The sequence below is a fragment of the Zingiber officinale genome, chromosome 1B (genome assembly GCF_018446385.1).
Source record: "Zingiber officinale cultivar Zhangliang chromosome 1B, Zo_v1.1, whole genome shotgun sequence".
Lineage (NCBI taxonomy): Eukaryota > Viridiplantae > Streptophyta > Magnoliopsida > Zingiberales > Zingiberaceae > Zingiber > Zingiber officinale.
In genome coordinates, this window is record NC_055986.1 from 137,628,935 (window position 1) to 137,647,877 (window position 18,943).

An 18,943-nucleotide genomic window follows, 5' to 3' on the forward strand; every position below is an offset into this window, starting at 1 on the left:
GAATAGAAGACCTTACAGTGTGTTAGACCGACATGATAATCAACTACACCATGACACAATGTTATTTTTTTATATGGAATAACTAATAAGAGACTTAAAAAAAAGGTAGCTTGGTACACGAAGCTCCCGCTATGCGGGGTTCCAGGGAAGGATCCATTGTACGTAATCTTACCATGCTTTTTACAAGAGACTATTTTCAAGACTCGAACTCGTAACCTTTTGGTCACAAAGCAACCTTTTGATTTATAATAAGAGACTTATTATAAATAATTTCTCACATATCACAACCATTATTAACAATTAATGCAAAAAAAAATTTGGAGTCACTCGGAGACCTTCAGTGTGTTAGACTGACGTGACTACACCACGACACCATGATATTTTTTGGGAAAAATTTGCATGCAGTCCCTATTGGCAAACAAATTTTTGCATGGTGTTCCCATCCATAAAAATCTTTGTTTTCACTCCCTAGTCAAACATATTTACCTAATTGCCCATGATACTTTTAGGTATAAAAAGTCCAAAAATCAATATAATGCCTCCTAAATTTACTATATTAAATTAGAATCTAGTATATTTTCTATCAAATTGAGTACGATCCTTTTTTCACCTCAATTGGATGGAAAATATACTAGATTTTTTTTTAAATGATACTCAATTGGATGAAAAATATACTCGATTTTCATCCCTAGTCAAACATATTTATCTAATTGCTCATGATACTTTTAGGTATAAAAAGTCCAAAAATCAATATAATTCCTCTTATATTCACTACATTAAATTAGAATTATATTTTCTATCAAATTGAGTACATTCTTTTTTTTACCTCAATTGGATGAAAAATATATTAAATTTTTTTTAAATGGTACTCAATTGGATAAAAAATATATTAGATTTTCTTTAAATAGTAAATAATACTGAATTTATAAGGAATTATATTAAGGAAAAAAGTCATGCTCAATTTAATATAAAATATACTCAATTCTAGTTTAATGTGCTGAATTTAATAGGGATTATACTCATTTTTAGACTATTTGTGCCGAAAAAATATGAGAGTTAATTTTGATAGAAAATATACTCGATTCTAGCATAAAGTACTGGATTCTAGTGTAAAGTGCTGAATTTAACTGGAAATATATTTATTTTTAATTTTTTTATACCTAAAAAAAATCTGAGGGGTCATTTAGGTAATAATATTTGCATGAGAGAGTTGAAACAAGTAATACTTTGCATGCAGAGAGTGAAAATATAATTTTTTATGATTGGGGACTATATGTAAAATTATGATTATGATTAAAGATTTTTCTCTAATTTACTGATATTTTTTTTATATGAAATTATAAACTTGTTATGGGCTCATTAAAAACCAAAAAGAAAAAATTGACTTTGTTTTTGAAGATTTACATAACAGCTGTCCTCTTTGACATTTCTAGACAGTGAAAGAATCGACTTTAAATTTTATGAATAAATAAATAAATAGAGATAAATAAGGACTGTTTATCACTTAAATCATCATCAAGTTTACTGGTTCCAATGTATGATATACCTCAATACAGCTTCACGGAGCATGGCAGAAGACTCAAACTAACAGAGAAGTACTCTTTTAAATTTATATAAATGAAGTCTAACCATATTTGGTTTCTTATTTTTAATCTTTTCAATTCATGCAATAATTAAATATTATTTTCAACAATTTTCCATACTTTTGTTTGGTAAGAGATTGTTATCATTAATATAAATATGGAAACTCACAAAAGTCAGTTTCAACAATATTTATTTTTTAAAATTGTATTTCCAATCAAAGTTGCTAGATTATCTTGGAAATTGTCTTTTTTTTTATCCCATTTTTTATTACTTCATATTGACCAAATCCTAAGAATAAATATAGGCTAAATTTTCAAAAATACCCTTGAATTGCGTTTTTAAGGGTTAAATTACCAACTTAGATACATTTAGAGAATTTTAGTTGACACTAATCTATTGATAATTTTTAAAATTTACCCGCCTGTTTATTATGGTCGATTACAATTGGAAGGTGGATACTTAATGTGGGTAAACTCAAAGGGATAACAAAGTATTACTCACCATAATTTTCTTTGAGCAAAATTTAAAAGAGCCGTTTATTTTTTATTATAAAAGGGCATTCTATTTAAAGCAAAATTTAAAACAAAACACTTTATTGTATTTTATCATAAAAAAATATTCTAATTTTAATTAAGTGATAAAGATATTTTAATATAATAATAATAATAATAATAATAATAATAATAATAAATATTTTTATCTTACTATTTAATTAAGAATCTAAATCCTTAATAACTAAGTTAAATCTTTAATAACTAATTACTATTTAATTAAGAATTTAAATCCTTAATAACTAAGTTAAATCTTTAATAACTAATTACTATTTAATTAAAAATCTAAATCCTTAATCACTTGGACTTTCCAGCTGCACGACTCCTCACCAAGACTTTCCACTTGCCTGGCTCCTCACCAGGACTTTCCAATTGCTTGGCTTCTCACCATGACTTTCTCCTACCTAGCTCCTCACTAGGATTTCCCCGTTGCCTGGCTCCTCACTAGGACTTTCTCCTGCCTAGCTCCTCACTAGGACTTTCCCGTTGTCTGGCTCCTCACTAGGACTTTCTCCTGCCTAGCTTCTCACTAGGACTTTCCCGTTGTCTGGCTCCTCACCAGGACTTTCTCCTGCCTAGCTCCTCACTAGGACTTCCTAAATGCCTAATATCCAGTTAGGACTTTTCCAGTCAAGTCTCCTGTCAACCTTGACCTACTTGACTTGTATTCTTATCAACCTGGTCAATCCTTTGACCATCTCCACAACCGGACGATTGCTCCAGCAATCTCCTTATATTATCAAAATCAAAACTCAAATCCTGACTCAAGCTTGACTCAACTCAAGCTTAGTCAAACTAGTCAATCTTGACCTAAGGAAATTGCCCCAACAATCTCTCCCTTTTTGATATCTGACAATACCTCTAAGTTAGGCTAAATCTCATAGTCTTAATCTCTTCTTTATCACAAGACTAAATCTCATACCCTTAACTTCTTTATCACAAGGCTAAATCTCATAGCCTTAACCCTTTCATGACAAGGCATGAATGAAGGTTTCCTTCATTCTCTCTCTTTCCTAGAGGGCAGACTCCCCCTGCTTGGGATGAAGGTCTAACTTAACCTACCATTCTCCCCCTTTGTTACACATCAAAAACTGAAAACAAACTCTTCTCCATAAGAGTTAATTCTACGTTGTTTACAACCTCATATGTTGTTAACAACCCCACAATGAAGATCTCATATTCTTCATTGTCGTCAAAGCTCCCTCTTGAGCTCTACTTCACTTCACAATGCTCATCCTAGAGCATGCATCAACTTCCTAAAGAAACTCTCATTCATTGTATTCAATGCTTCCCCTTGAACAGTAATCTTCTTCACAATGCTCATCCGAGAGCATTTTCCACTTTACCAATGAAGGTCCGATCCCCTTCATTAATCTAATGCTCTCCCCTTGAACAGTAACCTACTCCACAATGCTCATTCGAGAGCATTTATCATCCTAGCAATGAAGATAACCAATCTTTCATTGTTCCCCAATACTCGACCCTGAGTATTATCCATCACGAAGGTTTAACCCCCTTCCAAGGTCCTTGAAAGTAAATTTTCATACATTCAAGGAGTAGCTCCCCCTAAAAATATGGTCAAACTTCTGTCATTGTACCAACAATAACTTGGAGTTCCTAAATAGTTAGGAAAATCAAAACTTGAAGTTTTGAGGTTCAAAATTCAATAATGAAACTAAACCCCAACCTAAACTTCACCTAAGTCTACCTTAACCAATCCATACTTGCTTTCATCATGAAAACTCTCTCTAAATGTATACAAGTGTATTTCAAAGGGTTAGGAATGGTTAATGACCCTTGAAAATCAAAACTTGAAGTTTTGAGGTTCCAAAATTCGAAATTGAAACTAAACCTCATCCTAAACTTCACTTTGATTTATCTTAATCAATCCATACCTGTTTTCATCAAGAAAATTCCCCCTAAATGTATACAAATGTATTTCAAGAGATTTGGAATGGTTATTGGAACCTGAAGTGACTTAATGTGCTGAAATCAGGTTTTTCCAGTCATAATCAGACTTCCCAATCGATTGAAGTTGGGACTCAATCGATTGAAGCTACTTCAATCGATCCATTAATTGATTCCGCAAGCTTCTGCTTGCAGAAATTCCCTCTGAATCGATCGGCTGATCGATCTAGCCTGGGTCAATTGATCAGCTGATCAATCCATTGACCCTCTGTTCACAGGAATTGGCTTCCCAATCGATCGACTAATCGATTAAAACCATCCTAATCGATCGACTGATCGATTGAGTTTCTGATTTTCTGAAATTTAGTTTCAACGAAATTCAGAAACTCCTAAAAAATTATACAAAATTACAAAAATCATGAAAATTCATGTAGATACTCTTTAGGGTATACTCTATCAAGGAAAAATAGTTTTCTATAAAAATACTTTAAAAAGATAGTCTAACTTTTCAATGATGAATACTATCAAAAGATAGTCTTCACCAAGGTTTTCAAACGTATTTTAAAAATATTTTAAAAACCAATATCCAAATATGTTCTTTGGGCTCAATGCACATGACTTGTACATTAGTTTTCCCAATGATTGGAAAACACATAACTATGTGTTTTGATGAACCTAAAACTCAACAAGATGCACTAAATCAACATCTTACGTTTTGTTCACCATCCTAACATCTCACTTGTATCTAATGTGTACTAAAACACATAAAAGTCACCTTATGGTTCTTTTGTGAGATGTATATTTGGTTTTGCCCTAAACTAAGGGATCATACATAACTATCTAGGTATTATGAAACTTATGATCATCCACCTAGAATGTCACTTGGTGTCATCCCACTTGTTGAGATATTTACCATTCATGATAAATGCCTTTTGTCCTTAATTACAAAGAAATTAACATAATGCATGATTTTACATGACATACATCAAAATGAGCAATTTAAAAAAAAAAATGCTATAGCTACATGATGTATGTATGACATGACATTGTATTTTTATGTTTTTCATACTAAAAATGAATGCACCACATGATGTCATGACATGTGATAAGCAATTAATCATGGCACTTTAGCATAAATAAAATATACCTAGATAGACTATCTAAGTATCCTTAATCTCTCAGCTAAGCCTTTAAATTCTAATCCTAGATTGCCTATTTCTTGAAGAAATGCCAAAACCCAACTCGACATTTCTTCCACCTCTTCCCATTTGTGCCAATTGAAATTAAAATTTAAAACCTCAAATTTTAATTTGGAACATTTTGCTCCTTTTAAAGATTAATCTTTGAGACTTAATTAAGACTTAGATTTGCTCTTAGTTCTTAAAGAAGTTATCCAAGTCCTAACTTGACATTTCTTTTGCTTTCCCAAGTGTGCCAATTTAACCTAATTTCAAATCCTCAAAACTTGGCACCTTTGTGCTCTTCAAGGCTTAATCACATTTGATTAAAACATGAGTTTTCTCTTAATGCCTTAAGAAAGTATCAAAATTCTAACTTGATTTTTCTTATACTTTTCTTAAGTGTGCCAATTTAAATTAAGTTCAACTCTTTAAATTTTGGCACATATATATTACTCTTTCAATGAGTAACCCAATAATCCTTTTCATTTTCAAAGGTTAACAATAATCTTGAAAATAGTCTCAAGTGTCAACTTTACCAAGGTTGGGTTAACTACCTTTCCAATTTGAATTGACACTCTTTAAACCCATCTAGGGTGTAGAGAATATGTTCCTAGGAACCCAATACTTATTGGTGCTCCTTGGATGCTCTAGGTACTCACTCGGGATAACTTCTCTAGATACATTTCTAAGGACCTTTCTAGGCTTCTTAGAAACCTTGGTCACTTCTACTAGGTCACTCCTAGGGATAACTTCCCTTGTAACATTCTTTGTGACTTTATTTGGTCTTTTTGGAGCCTTAGTCACCTTTACTAGATCAACTTTAGGGATGACCTCCCTTGTGACCTTCTTTGTGACTTTGTTAGACTTCTTAAAAGTCTTAGTGACATTGATCTTGTCAAAAGTACTCTTAGGGATTCCTTCCCTAGTATCTTTGACGTGACCTCTACACCTAGGGTTGGTCTCATAGCTATATGGAATCCTATGAAAGGAAGTCACATCCTTCTTGACTTTTGGTTTGTATCCCAAACCCCTATAGCCATTGGATGGCTCTTGTCTAGCTTTTCCTAGGTTATGCTCATTTTGACCCCTAAGCATGTTTTCCATTCTTACTAGAGTCCTTTCTAAATTATCAAGTCTTGGCCTCAAGACTTGATTTTCACTCCATAAATCCCTATATTTTGGTTTTTCATTGAATCCTTAAGCATTTCTATTTTTAGGCATATATCTAAAGTCCTTGGTGTTATTGCCTAAGTTATTATTTACCTTCCTAACCTTAGGTGTGGTAAATCTAGCATGAGGAGGAATATATTTATCCTTAAGGCTATCATGCCTCCTATTCTCATGATAAATAGCATTAAGATGATAAGAATTATTTCTAGCATGTTTTTTATCATGTGTCAAAGGAATGGATTCATTAAATGATACCTTAGTTTTTACCTTAGAAGCTCCCCCTAGACTTGTGCTTCCTCCTTTGACTTTGGTTGTTTTCTTCCCCTTTGGACATTGGCTTCGATAATATCCATTTTGGTTGCATAAAAAATACACAATGTATTCCTTACTCTTTTTTGTTGTGGGGATTGTCTCCTTGGGCTTCTCCTTGCCCTTGGGTACTACTTGGCTCTTCTTCTTAGCCAATTTTGGACACTTGCTCTTATAGTGTCCATGTTCCATACACTCAAAGCAAATGATATAATTTTTATTATTTACAATCAAAATTTCTATACCTTTGCTTGTAAGGGTGACACTTGATCCTCCATTTGATTTATCTTGCATTGTGGAGGTTGCATCATCATCTTCTTCTTCTCCTCTTGAGGGTGTGGGTGCTTCCACCTCTTCAACTCTTGAGGATGTGGATACTTCCACCTCTTCCTCTCTTGAAGATGTGGATGATCTCTTCTCATTTTCCTTTTCATCCTCTTTCTTTTCCTCCTCGAATGTTGCCCTCGTGTCAACATCGGATTGGTTCTTCTCTTCTTGGACCAATGAGTCCTTCTCCTTAGGCTCATCTACTCCTTGGAATTGTGATGGGTCTTCATGATAGGCAATGATGTTTTTCCAAAGATCACATGCACTTGTGCATTCACCTACACTCACAATGATATTAGAAGGTAATAAATTTAACAAGATTTTTGTTACCTCCTTATCCGCCTCCGCTTGCTCCCTTTGTTCCTCGGTCCAATGTCGAGGTCGGAGACGCTTCCCCTTTTTGTCCTTTAGAGGCTCAAATAGATCTTCCAATGCAACCCATTGATTCCAATCCATTTGGAACCAAGTTTCCAACCTTGTCCTCCAATAATTGAAGTCTTTTTTGTCGTACGGAGGTGGAATTCAGATATCCCATCCGAGTGGTCCTTCGAAATCCATCTTCTTCTTCCTCTAGCTTCTTGCTCTCTTAACGGTTAGTCCGTAGAAAAGTGATCTCGCTCTGATACCAATTGTTGGGACCGATGTACCCGCTAGAGGGGGTAATAGCAGCTCGTCGCGCGCTTGTCGGTTGCGTCTTGATGATGATATGCAGCGGAAATAAAATACAAGACTCACACAACGCTAACAAGTAGATTTACTTGGTATCCACCTCAAGAAGAGGTGACTAATCCAAGGATCCACACACGACACACTATCTCTACTAATGAAAACCCTCCTTCTCGGTTGCAGTTGAAGGCGGAGAAGCCTTGTACAAACTCTCACACACACAAACACAAATACAAGAAGAAACTATGAGAATACAAGTATATACACTTTTCTTCTTGCTACTTGTTGCTGCCTCTTGAACCTTGGAGATACTCCCCAAGTGCCTTCAAGAACTGGCGTGAATGCTGGAGAAATCACGGTGAGAATCGGAGAAGAATCGCAGGAAAAACTCGCAAAGAACTGGTGAAGAAAACGCTTCACCCAGGCTATATACAGTGCCTCCAATCAATTGAAATCAACCTCAATTATTTGTCATGTCAGCACCGCTCCATTGCAGTCGTCCATCACCTACATCCTAGGCAACAGTCACTTCCCAATCAATCGACCGATCGATTGGGACTGCTTGAATCGATCGCTTGATCGATTCAGCGCCTTTCTGTGCTCTCGTGTCCGCGTGAGAGCTTCTGCTGCCCAATCGATCGACCGATCGATTGGCAGCTCCCAATCGATCGCCCAATCGATTGGGAAAGTCTCTGTGCTCGCGATTTCACTTCCCAATCGATCGGTCGATCGATTGGACCTTCCCATAATCGCAACACAATCCAAATCGATCGATTTGAACCCTGTTCAATCGATCGCCCGATCGATTGACCAATCTGGACTTAACTCAATATCAAGTCCAAAGTCTCTAACCCAACTCCCAGTCAACCGTGACATGTTGGGTCTCCATGCCTAGCATTTGGTCACACCCGACCAACCTCAAACTAGCCTTCTAGCTTCCTTCATCAGCCTTGCGGCCCTCAGATATTCCCCATCCTTCACGCCTTGCCTTCAGGAGCTTCCTTCGGCCTCATCCTAGTTGTCGGGTTCTCCTTACCAAGTTACACTAGGACTTATCTTGCCAAGATCATATGCTTAGACTTACACCCTTTGCCAAGATCACACTTGGACTTTCCAATTGGCTGGCTCCTTACCAAGACTTTCTCCTTTGTCAAGATCACACTTGGGCTTTCCAACTGCCTGGCTCCTCACCAAGACTTTCCACTTGCCTGGCTCCTCACCAGGACTTTCCAATTGCCTGATTCCTCACCAGGACTTTCTCTTGCCTAGCTCCTCACAAGGACTTTCCTGTTGCCTGGCTTCTCACCAGGACTTTCTCCTGCCTATCTCGAGCCAGGACTTTCTCCTGCCTAGCTCCTCACTAGGACTTTCCCGTTGCCTGGCTCCTCACTAGGACTTTTCCCTACCTAGCTCCTCACTAGGACTTCCCAAATGCCTAACATCCAATTAGGACTTTCTCAGTCAAGTCTTCTGTCAACCTTGACCTACTTGACTTGTATTCTCATCAACCTGATCAATCCTTTGACCATCTCCACACCCGGACGATTGCTCCAACAATCTCCTTATATTGTCAAACATCAAAACTCAAATCCTGACTCAAGCTTGACTCAACTCAAGCTTAGTCAAACTGGTCAATCTTGAACTAGGCAAATTGCCCCAACAAAAGAGTCCAAAGTTAAGTTGTCTTATGATCTAATAAGTTTGATTGAGCCCGTAGGAAAGTCCTAAGTTGTCTTAGGCAAAAGTCCTAGTGGATTATAGCCAGATGAAAAATCATAGGGGGTGGTAACCCTAGGTGAAGAAAAGTCCTAGCTACGGTTAGGCAGGTGGAAAATCCTAGGGGGTGGTAACCGTAGGCGGAAAGTCTTGACGGTTAGAAGGCTTCGGGCAAAAACCCTAGGGTCGGGGACTCTAGGTGGAAAGTCCTGGTGGTCGCGGACTAGGTGGAAGACTGAACAGGTTGTGGAGGGGTTGTGGAGTGAACGTCTAGTAGAAAGTCCTGGAGCCTCGGGTGCTGAACAAAAGTCCAGTCGGTGTGGAGGACTAATCTGGTAGCAGGTAAACTCTCTTGAGTGGAGTAGGTGAGGACGCGTTCCTCGATGAGGGAACAGTAGATGTTGGTTCGACCTAGGGTTTCTGGATGGAAATTCAAAGTCAGAATCGGACAGTCTGGTGACTGACAAATTCTTATATTAATCTTATTTTATTTGTGTTAACTCTATTTTGAAGGATATGTTTTGTATTTTGTACTAACGTATCTTGTAGGGAGTGAAAAAGAACTAAAAGCCCGGATGAACAATATTCGAGACACCCTCCATGGAGCTTGGAGGCACCTTGGACACTGGATGGAGGGCGCCCTCCATAGAGCTTGGAGGCGCGCCCTCCATGGAGGTTGGAGGTGCCCTCAGGCGGATAAGCTACGAGCAATGCGGAGCTCATCCACACGCGACTGACCCGGGGCTTGGAGGCACCCTCCATGCAGTTGGAGGCCCCCTCAATGGCCTACTTAAGGCCGGTTTGAGCAATAGCAATGACATCTCTCGAAATCGCAATCTTCCTTCCATGTTCTGCTCAAAGAACGATCCGACAAAGCTGTAACAAGACTCTGATGACCAGAAGATTCAAGTTTACTGTTTTTCGTTGTCAGTAACATTTTTATTCCTGCTTTAATATTGTACTTCAAATTGTAAAGAATTTTCAAACTTATAGTGATTGTCTACCAAAAGCGATCAACGATCGCGGATCTTGGAGTAAGAGTCGCCACAAGCTCCGAACAAAGTAAATCTTGGTGTTTACATTGTTTCTTTTATTTCCGCTAGGGCTGTAAATGAACCAAGCGTTCTTGAACAAGCTTGGTGTTCGACTTGGTAAGAGCTTGTTTATGTTCGTTCAATATACATTAGATTAATTAAACAAACAAGCTTGAACAGCTCGTTAAGCTAAACAAACAAGTTTGAACACATATGTGTTCAGCTTGTTAACGTTTGCGAACAACGTTCGTGAATAATGTTCACGAACCATATTTATTAATAAAACTCTTTTCAATATGCTAAATAAATAATAAAATAAATAAATTTAAATTATCAATCTTAATAACTAATCAAATAATTAAAAGTTTCAAACAATCAAACAACCTTGAATTGAGAGCTTGATAACATCTAAACGAACCAAGCTCAAGCCAAGATCGAACCAGGCTCAAACCAAGCTTGAATTGAGAGCTTGATAACATCTAAACGAACCAAGCTCAAGACAAGCTTTAAACAAGCTCAAACTCATAAAAAATAAATTAAGCCAAGCTTGAACACTTATTTCAAAAGCTTGGTTCATTTTAAGCTTGACTCGGCTCGGCTCGGTTATCTTATCAAACAAGCTTGAACACCCCAAATCTCGGCTCGGCTCGGCTTGTTTACAGTCCTAATTTCCGCTGTGTATTACTCGATAGTTTAAAAATGAACGTGAAAGCCACGAGCATTATTCACCCCCCTCTAGCGCTTTCGATCCTACAATTGGTATCAGAGCGAGGTCGCTTTGAATTGGTGAAACCATCATTTAAGTAATTTTTCCGTGGTAATTTTTGATTTTACGAAGTCAATCGGAATCGGTAAAATTGCCGCCTTCCAATCAGCTTTATCGATCGAGTTTTCTTGCCAAAGCTACATGTACTCTTCATTATGGACTAACAAAGGAGGAGCTAAACTGAGTTGGTCTGTTCGGAAGTGTCAAAGATTTGTGGAAGAAGCTAATTGAGCTATATGAAGGGACCTCCGATACTAAAGTAAGTAAAAGAGATCTAATTTTGAATAAACTTTATAACATAAAATTACAGGATGGTGAATCAACAAGTCAATTGCATGCACCCATCCAAGACCTCCTCAACAACCTCCACGCGATCGGATAGAAGGTAGAGAATCGAGACGTAATAAGGTACACACTAAACGCTTTTCCGAGGAATATGTTATGGGCATCAATGGTAGACGCATACAAAGTATCCAAGGATTTGTTGTTAATTAAATTAGACGAATTATTTTCTGAATTTGCATTGCACGAATAGACTAATGCACGTCCTGTTGGAACTCCAAAGTTGTTTTGGTGTGATCAACAAGTTAAGTTAGGTCCTGTGTGTTTCTAACCTTGTGTCTAAGTGTACAGGAGCTTAGGAGCACAGGTACTCGAGCGGAAGACGCAGCTAGCGAGAAGGACGGCACGCGGTGCGTCCGAGGAATGAGGTGCTGCGGAAGAGTACCCCGGTAGACGAGAAGGAAGCGTGCGGTGGTTCCGAGGGACGAAAGCCGAAGCGGAAGATTGCTCGGGGAGCAAGGGATGCAGCTAGCGAGAAGGTCGGCACTGGGTGCGACCGAGGGATGAAGACTGCGGATGAGTATGCTGGTGGATGAGAAGGAAACACGCAACGATTCCGAGGGACGAGAAGCCGGAGCGGAAGGCTGCTCGAGAAGACCGGAAGTTGGGTTCGGGTGAGCCTTTTTCCGGATGGCAGAGATCACCCAAGCGAACAGATCCGGAGTAGAATACCCGGACCGAGCTGAACCGAACCAGAGCAGTGGTCCCGGATGAAAAAGTCAACATGGGATGACTTTACTGGTCCGGGGCGCCCGGACCAGCCCGGGCGCCCGGAACCCTTCCGGGCACCCGGAACCCTTCCGGGCACCCGGAACCCTTCCGGGCACCCAGACCAGCCCTTTGATCAGGATCGAGTTTTGACTCGATCTGATCGTTGGGGGATAAAGTTTATCTCCCCCAGGGCGCTCGGAACCCTTCAGGGCACCCCGACCAAGGCTATAAATATAGCCTTGGGTCCAGAAGATTTTCAACAAACTCAGAATTATAATTCCAACGCTTGTGTGCTGTTAGAGTTAAGCTTCTATTTCTGTGCTTCAAAGTTGTAAGAGGCTTCTCCGCCTGAAGGAGTATTTAGTGCGCTTAATCTTCCTTGGATTAACAACCACATCGGTTGTAACCAAGTAAATCTCTTGTCTCTTACTTTATGTTTTTAATTTACTGTTCTGTTTTATTTATGCAAGTGTTAGCTTAAAGAGTTCGAGGAAGGGTTGTTTGTTTTTATTTCTACAGGGCTATCCAACAAACCCCCTCCTAGCCGGCCGCCAACGATCCTACACGTCCGGCCGAGAAGGTATTGCGTTGATTGCAGGTACAAGCAAGGCAAAGGAGGCTAGAAAGAAGCATCAGATTGAACCCGAGTCCGAAGATGAACCGGACTCAGAAGATGATGACTACGAGATAGCAACTGAACTCGTTAACCTAGTACACATACTCTACAAAAAGAAGAAGAGATTCACAAAGAAGGACATCAAAAAGGTGGCAGTCTAAGAAGGTACAATCAAGTCCGAAAGTGAAGTTCGAGGTAACCTGCTACGACTGCAACCAAAAGGGACACGTCAAAGCTAACTGTCCAAACCAAAAGGAAGCAAAGAAACAAAAGAAGAAGAAAGCACTATAAGCAACGTGGGATGAGTCTTCTTTAGAAGATTCCGATGAAGAGTTTAAACAAACGAGCTTCCTGGCGCTAACGACCCGGGAACAACTCGAAGAGTCAAAAATCGAGAGTGAATCGGAAACCGAGTCCGAGCAAAGCCACGGATTCGTATCCGTTTTCGAAGACCTTAACCCCACTGTAAGAAGTTCACTGCATAATTTAGTTAATTATCTAATGTGCAAGTTAGCTAAATCCAATGTCCGAGTCAAATCCCTTCAAAATGAGGTAATAACCCTTAAAGAAGTGACTAATCCTAGCTCCTTGACTGACCTCGTTCAGACTAGAACCTCAACTCAAGTCCAAAAGCTTAAGGAAGAAAATTCTAGTCTGAAAAATCAAGTAAAAGAACTAAAGAACGCGTTGAAACAGTTTACTTTGGGTTCCAAGAATCTTGATCTGATTCTTGAAAAACAAAGAGTCGTCTACAACTGATCCGGACTTGGATTTAAGGTTAAATGAAAATTCAAGTCTTATTTATCACTTGTCAATAGAGCTAATAGAAAAATAGTCCAAGCATGGGTCCCCAAGTCAAACTTGATTAATAAAGTTGGACTTGGCCAATATTGGGTCCCCGAGGATCAAATTCACTACCTTGATAGACCCTATCGAGGCTATGATCCAGAAGGGGCCATTAGAGAAATCATTTTTATAAATAGAATTGTTTGATACTTGTCTTACTGCTTTTATTATACATGCTTAAATTAGGCTAGATAAGGACCTAGGCGTGATTTACACTTGACTAGTTAGACGTAGGGGTTTCATAAAGAAAATTAAATATCCAATTTCGTCGAAAAACTTTGTCTAAAAGTGGTGGATGATCCCATACCTAAAAAGGCCTAGCGTCTCACCACAGCTTGTAAGTCAATCATATAAATTAATCCTTAGATAATAACCTAAATCAAAGATTAAATTAATCATCTTATAAAAACCTATAAGGTTCCCTGATTGATAATTTAGAAAAGGATGAGGTGGACTTAGGATAAATTTAGTCAACTTAATAAATTTAACTTACTTAAACTAATTCAACTTAATAAATTTAACTCAACTTAATAAACTTAACTTAATTAATTTCAAAATTCTTAATTAATTTCTAAATTCTTAATTAATTTCAAAAGTCTTAATTAATTAATTTCAAAATCATAATTAATTTTTAAAATATTCTCAAATGATTTTCAAAATCTAATTATTTTCAAATATTAATTACAAAATTAAAATTAATTTCTAATCTTAATTAATTTTAAAACCTTAATTAATTTCTAAACTATAATTAATTTCAAAATTTTAAGTAATTAACTTTAATATCTAATTAAGTTTTAAATATCAATTAACTTTCAAATTTAATTAATTTTCAAAGTATTAATGTTAATTGATTTTCAAAGTATAATTAACCTTCAAAATCTTAATTATTTTCAAATGTTAGTTAATTCTTAAAATTTAAATTTACACTTATATTTTAAATTTTGAAATTCAAACTCATTCAAAAGTCAAACTTAAGTTTTTAAATCTCAATTTCAATATTTCTAGAATTTAAATTCTAAGTCAAACTTAAATATTCTTCGAAATTCAATATTTTGAAATCTAGAATATTTTCAAAATTTAATATTTTTGAAATCTAAATTTAAAGTCAAATTTAAATTCAAAATTCTCTAAATTTAAGTTCAAACATAAACATTTTCAATATCTTTAAATATTTATAAACTTAAAATTAACTTAAAAATTAACTTAAGTTCATCTCACACAAATTTATAAGTTGAACATGTTTGATAACTTAGAAAGGGTGAGATGGAAAATTAAAATAATAAATAATTACTTCTATTTTAAACTTGTATTTTTTACTTTGAATTTTCATGCATGGACTCTAGGACACCCTAAAATATATTTGGCATTAATTAAGGGGGCATGAAAGAAAGTTAAAGCATTATTTCTTTTTCAAAATTTTCAATTTTTTTTTTTTAAGTTAAAGTTTTTTTTTAAAAGGGAATTCATTTTTTTTTAAATAAACATTAAATATTTCATCAAGTTCAAATATTTTTGTATCTAGAAAAATAAGTCTTTGAAAAAATATTTTTCACTAAGTTTCAATGTACTTAACTAAGCTTTTTTTAAAAATATTTTCAAAAGTTAAGTACTTGATAAAGTATTTTTTAAAATATTTTTCAAAGAAATCATTTTTTGTGCTAAGTATTTTTAGAAGAAAATCTTTTTAAAGCTAAGTGTTTTATCAAAATCTTTTGAAAAGCTAAGTACTTAACTAAGTTTTTAAACTAAGCTTTTATAAAATTTTTTTTAAAAAAACTGAGTACTTTTAACTAAGTTTTTTATTAAAAACTTTTTAAAGCTATCCTTTGTCAAAACTAAGCCTTTATCAACATCTTTTTAAAGGTAAAGACTTAACAAAGTTTTATCAAATTTTTTTTTAAAGCTAAGTACTTAACTATGTTTTTTTTTCTTTTTAAAAGCTAAAGCACTTAACTATTCTTTTTATCTAAATCTCTTGAAAAACTAAGTCCTTAACTATGCCTTTTATCAAAATTCTTTTTCAAAAACTAGGTACTTGACAAAGTTTCTTAAAAATTTAAGAATTTAGCTAAGTTTAAAAAAAAAATGCTACCCTTCAGAGGGAGCTTCAAGTTAAACAGATTAAAAGCTAGTTTTAGTTACACAGATTAAAAGCTAGTTTTTTTTTTACATAGTTCTCTCTTCTTATTTTTTTTTTTCATTTATGTCAAAGGGGGAGAAAATAGTTAAAGTTAAGTTAAGAAAGCATAAGGGGGAGTTTTTGTTACATGTTATATTTTGTTTTACTTATGCTCTTACTCTTGCTTAAACTACTTTTATTACAGTTATGTTTTACTTAACTTTGAACCAGGTTGTCATAATAAAAAAGGGGGAGATTGTTGGTGCAGGGAGCACCAGACGATCGAACCTAAATTTTGATTATGTCAAAGGGTCCAAAGTTAAGTTGTCTTATAATCTAACAAGTTTGATTGAGCTCGCAGAAAAGTCCTAAGTTGTCTTAGGCAAAAGTCCTAATGGATTCTAGGCAGGTGAAAACCCCTAGGGGGTGGTAACCCTAGGTCCTAGGGGGTGGTAACCCTAAGTGAAGAAAAGTCCTAGCTGCGATTAGGCAGGTGGAAAATCCTAGGGGGTGATAACCCTAAGTCCTAGGGGTGGTAACCCTAAGTCCTAGGGGGTGGTAACCGTAGGCGGAAAGTCTTGACGGGTAGAAGGCTTCGGGCAAAACCCCTAGGGTCGGGTACTCTAGGTGGAAAGTCCTGGTGGTCGCGGACCAGGTGAAAGACTGAACGGGTTGTGGAGTGAATGTCTAGCAGAAAGTCCTGGAACCTCGGGTGTTGAGCAAAAGTCTAGTCAGTCTGGAGGACCGGTCTAACAATAGGTAAACTTTCTTGAGTGGAGTAGGTGAGGACGCGTTCCCCGGTGAGGGAACAATAGGCGTCAGTTCGACCTAGGGTTTCCAGATGGAAATCCAAAGTCAGAACCAGACAGTCCGGTGACTGTCAAATTCTTATATTAATCTTGTTTTATTTGTGCTAACTCTATTTTGTAGGATATGTTTTGTATTTTGTACTAACGTATCTTGTAGGGAGTGAAAAAGAACTAAAAGCCAGGATGAACAGTGTCCGAGGCACCCTCCATGGAGCTTGGAGGCGCCTCGGGTGCCTTGGCCGAAGCAGCGCATGAAGCAGGTCGAGGGCGCCCTCCATGGAGCTTGGAGGCGCCCTCAGGCGGATAAGCTGCGAGCAGTGCGGAGCTCATCCACACACGACTGACTCGGGGCTTGGAGGCGCCCTCAACGACCTACTTAAGGCCGGTTCGAGCAGCAACAAAAACATCTCTCGAAATCGCAATCTTCCTTCCGTGCTCTGCTCAAAGAATGATCCAACAAAACTGTAACAAGACTCCGACGACCAAAAACTTCAAGTTTACTGTTTTCCGTTGTCGGTATAATTTTTATTACTGCTTTAATATTGTACTTCAAATTGTAAAGAATTCCCGAACTTATAGTGATTGCCCACCAAAAGCGATCAACAATTGCGGACCTTGAAGTAGGAGTCGTCACATGCTCCGAACCAAATAAATCTTGGTGTTTGCATTGTTTATTTTATTTCCACTGTGTATTACTCGATAGTTTTAAACGAACATGAAAGTCACGGGCGCTATTCACCCCCTTCTAGCACTTTCGATCCTAAATTTTTTTTATAAATACTTTGGACCGATAATTTTAAAAAATATATTTTTCTCAACCCTTTAGTTAAGAAAGATCGAGAAATAGAAAATATTTAATTACCCATATTTATTCTTATCAAATTAATATCTAATATAAAAAAATAAATTATTTTTTTTTACGAGCGATAACCATACTAATTTAAGGGTGTGCGAGGACTAGTTCAAATTAAAAGTTTTGTAATGTTGAATCTATTAGTTTTAATTAGTGAAGCTATTTTGATGAAATTGTTTGACTAAATGAATTAGCTCTATTAAATTATTAACTAAAATTAGGTATTAATATAAAGCCCTGATTTGTATAAATTTATTAGTTTTAAAAATAAAAAAATATGTTGAGATTTAGGTTACATTCTGATTACCAATATCAATGTTTTTAATCGGTTAATTAATTGCAAAATACCCGATGTTTTTTTTTATATTTGTTAAATCTAACGAATAGTCGAAGTCATTATTAGCTTCGACAACACCACCGGAAAATCGGCCCAAATAAGAAGCAAATTTGTTGGCCTATTATAAAAATGATGTTGAGTAAATTGGCGTCGCCCGGACTCGAACCGGAGACCTTCAGTGTGTTAGACTGACGTGATAACCAACTACACCACGACACCATATTTGTTTTTCTGATATAAATAATGTATTTATTATAAATAATATCTCACATATACAATCTATTATAAACAGTTAAAGCAAAAAAGAGAAAATGGCGTCGCCCGGACTCGAACCGGAGACCTTCAGTGTGTTAGACTGACGTGATAACCAACTACACCACGACACCATGTTCTTTGAAGAACGTATTATAAATAATATCCTATATATAACAACCTGGGCTCATTAAAAACTATAAATAAAAAATTGACTTTAATTTTTAAGATTCACAGAACAGTTGTCCTCTCCTCTTTGATATTTCTAGACAATGACAGAATTGACTTCTAAATTTATGAATAAATAAATAGAGATAAAATAAATTTTTTTTATCACTTAAATCATCATCCAGTTTACTGGATCCAATGTATTACTCAATACATCTCCACGGCGCATGGCAGAAGACTCAGACTAACATTGAAGAACTCTTGTAAATTTATATAAATGAAGTCTAACCATATTTGGTTTCTTATTTTTAATCTTTTCAATTCATGCAAACTTTTAAATAATTAAATATATAATTTTCATCATTTTTTTCATACTTTTGTTTGGTAAGAGATTGTTATCATTAATATAATATAGAAACTCACAAAAGTCAGTTTCAAAAATATTTATTTTTAGAATTATAATTCCAATCAAAGCTCCCTGAAAAATGTGTATTATGGGTTATCCTAATTGGAAGGTGGATGCTTAATGTGGGTAAACCCAAAGGGAAAACAAAGTATTACTCACCATAAATTTTCTTTTAGCAAAATTTTAAAAAACCATTTTTTTATTATCATTAAAGAAAATATTAAAACTAAAGCACTCTATCATATATATCTTATAAAAAAAATTATTCTAAT

The 18,943-nt window shown here is 36.2% G+C and overlaps 2 non-coding genes across 2 annotated transcripts; both read right to left on the minus strand.

The window, feature by feature from the left end:
- Positions 1-17,990: 17,990 nt before the first annotated feature.
- TRNAV-AAC lies at positions 17,991-18,064 on the minus strand. Its single transcript has one exon. It is a non-coding gene; the product is annotated as a tRNA-Val (tRNA).
- Positions 18,065-18,157: 93 nt separating this feature from the next.
- On the minus strand, positions 18,158-18,231 carry TRNAV-AAC. The gene has a single exon. It is a non-coding gene; the product is annotated as a tRNA-Val (tRNA).
- Between the last annotated feature and the right edge of the window lie 712 nt (positions 18,232-18,943).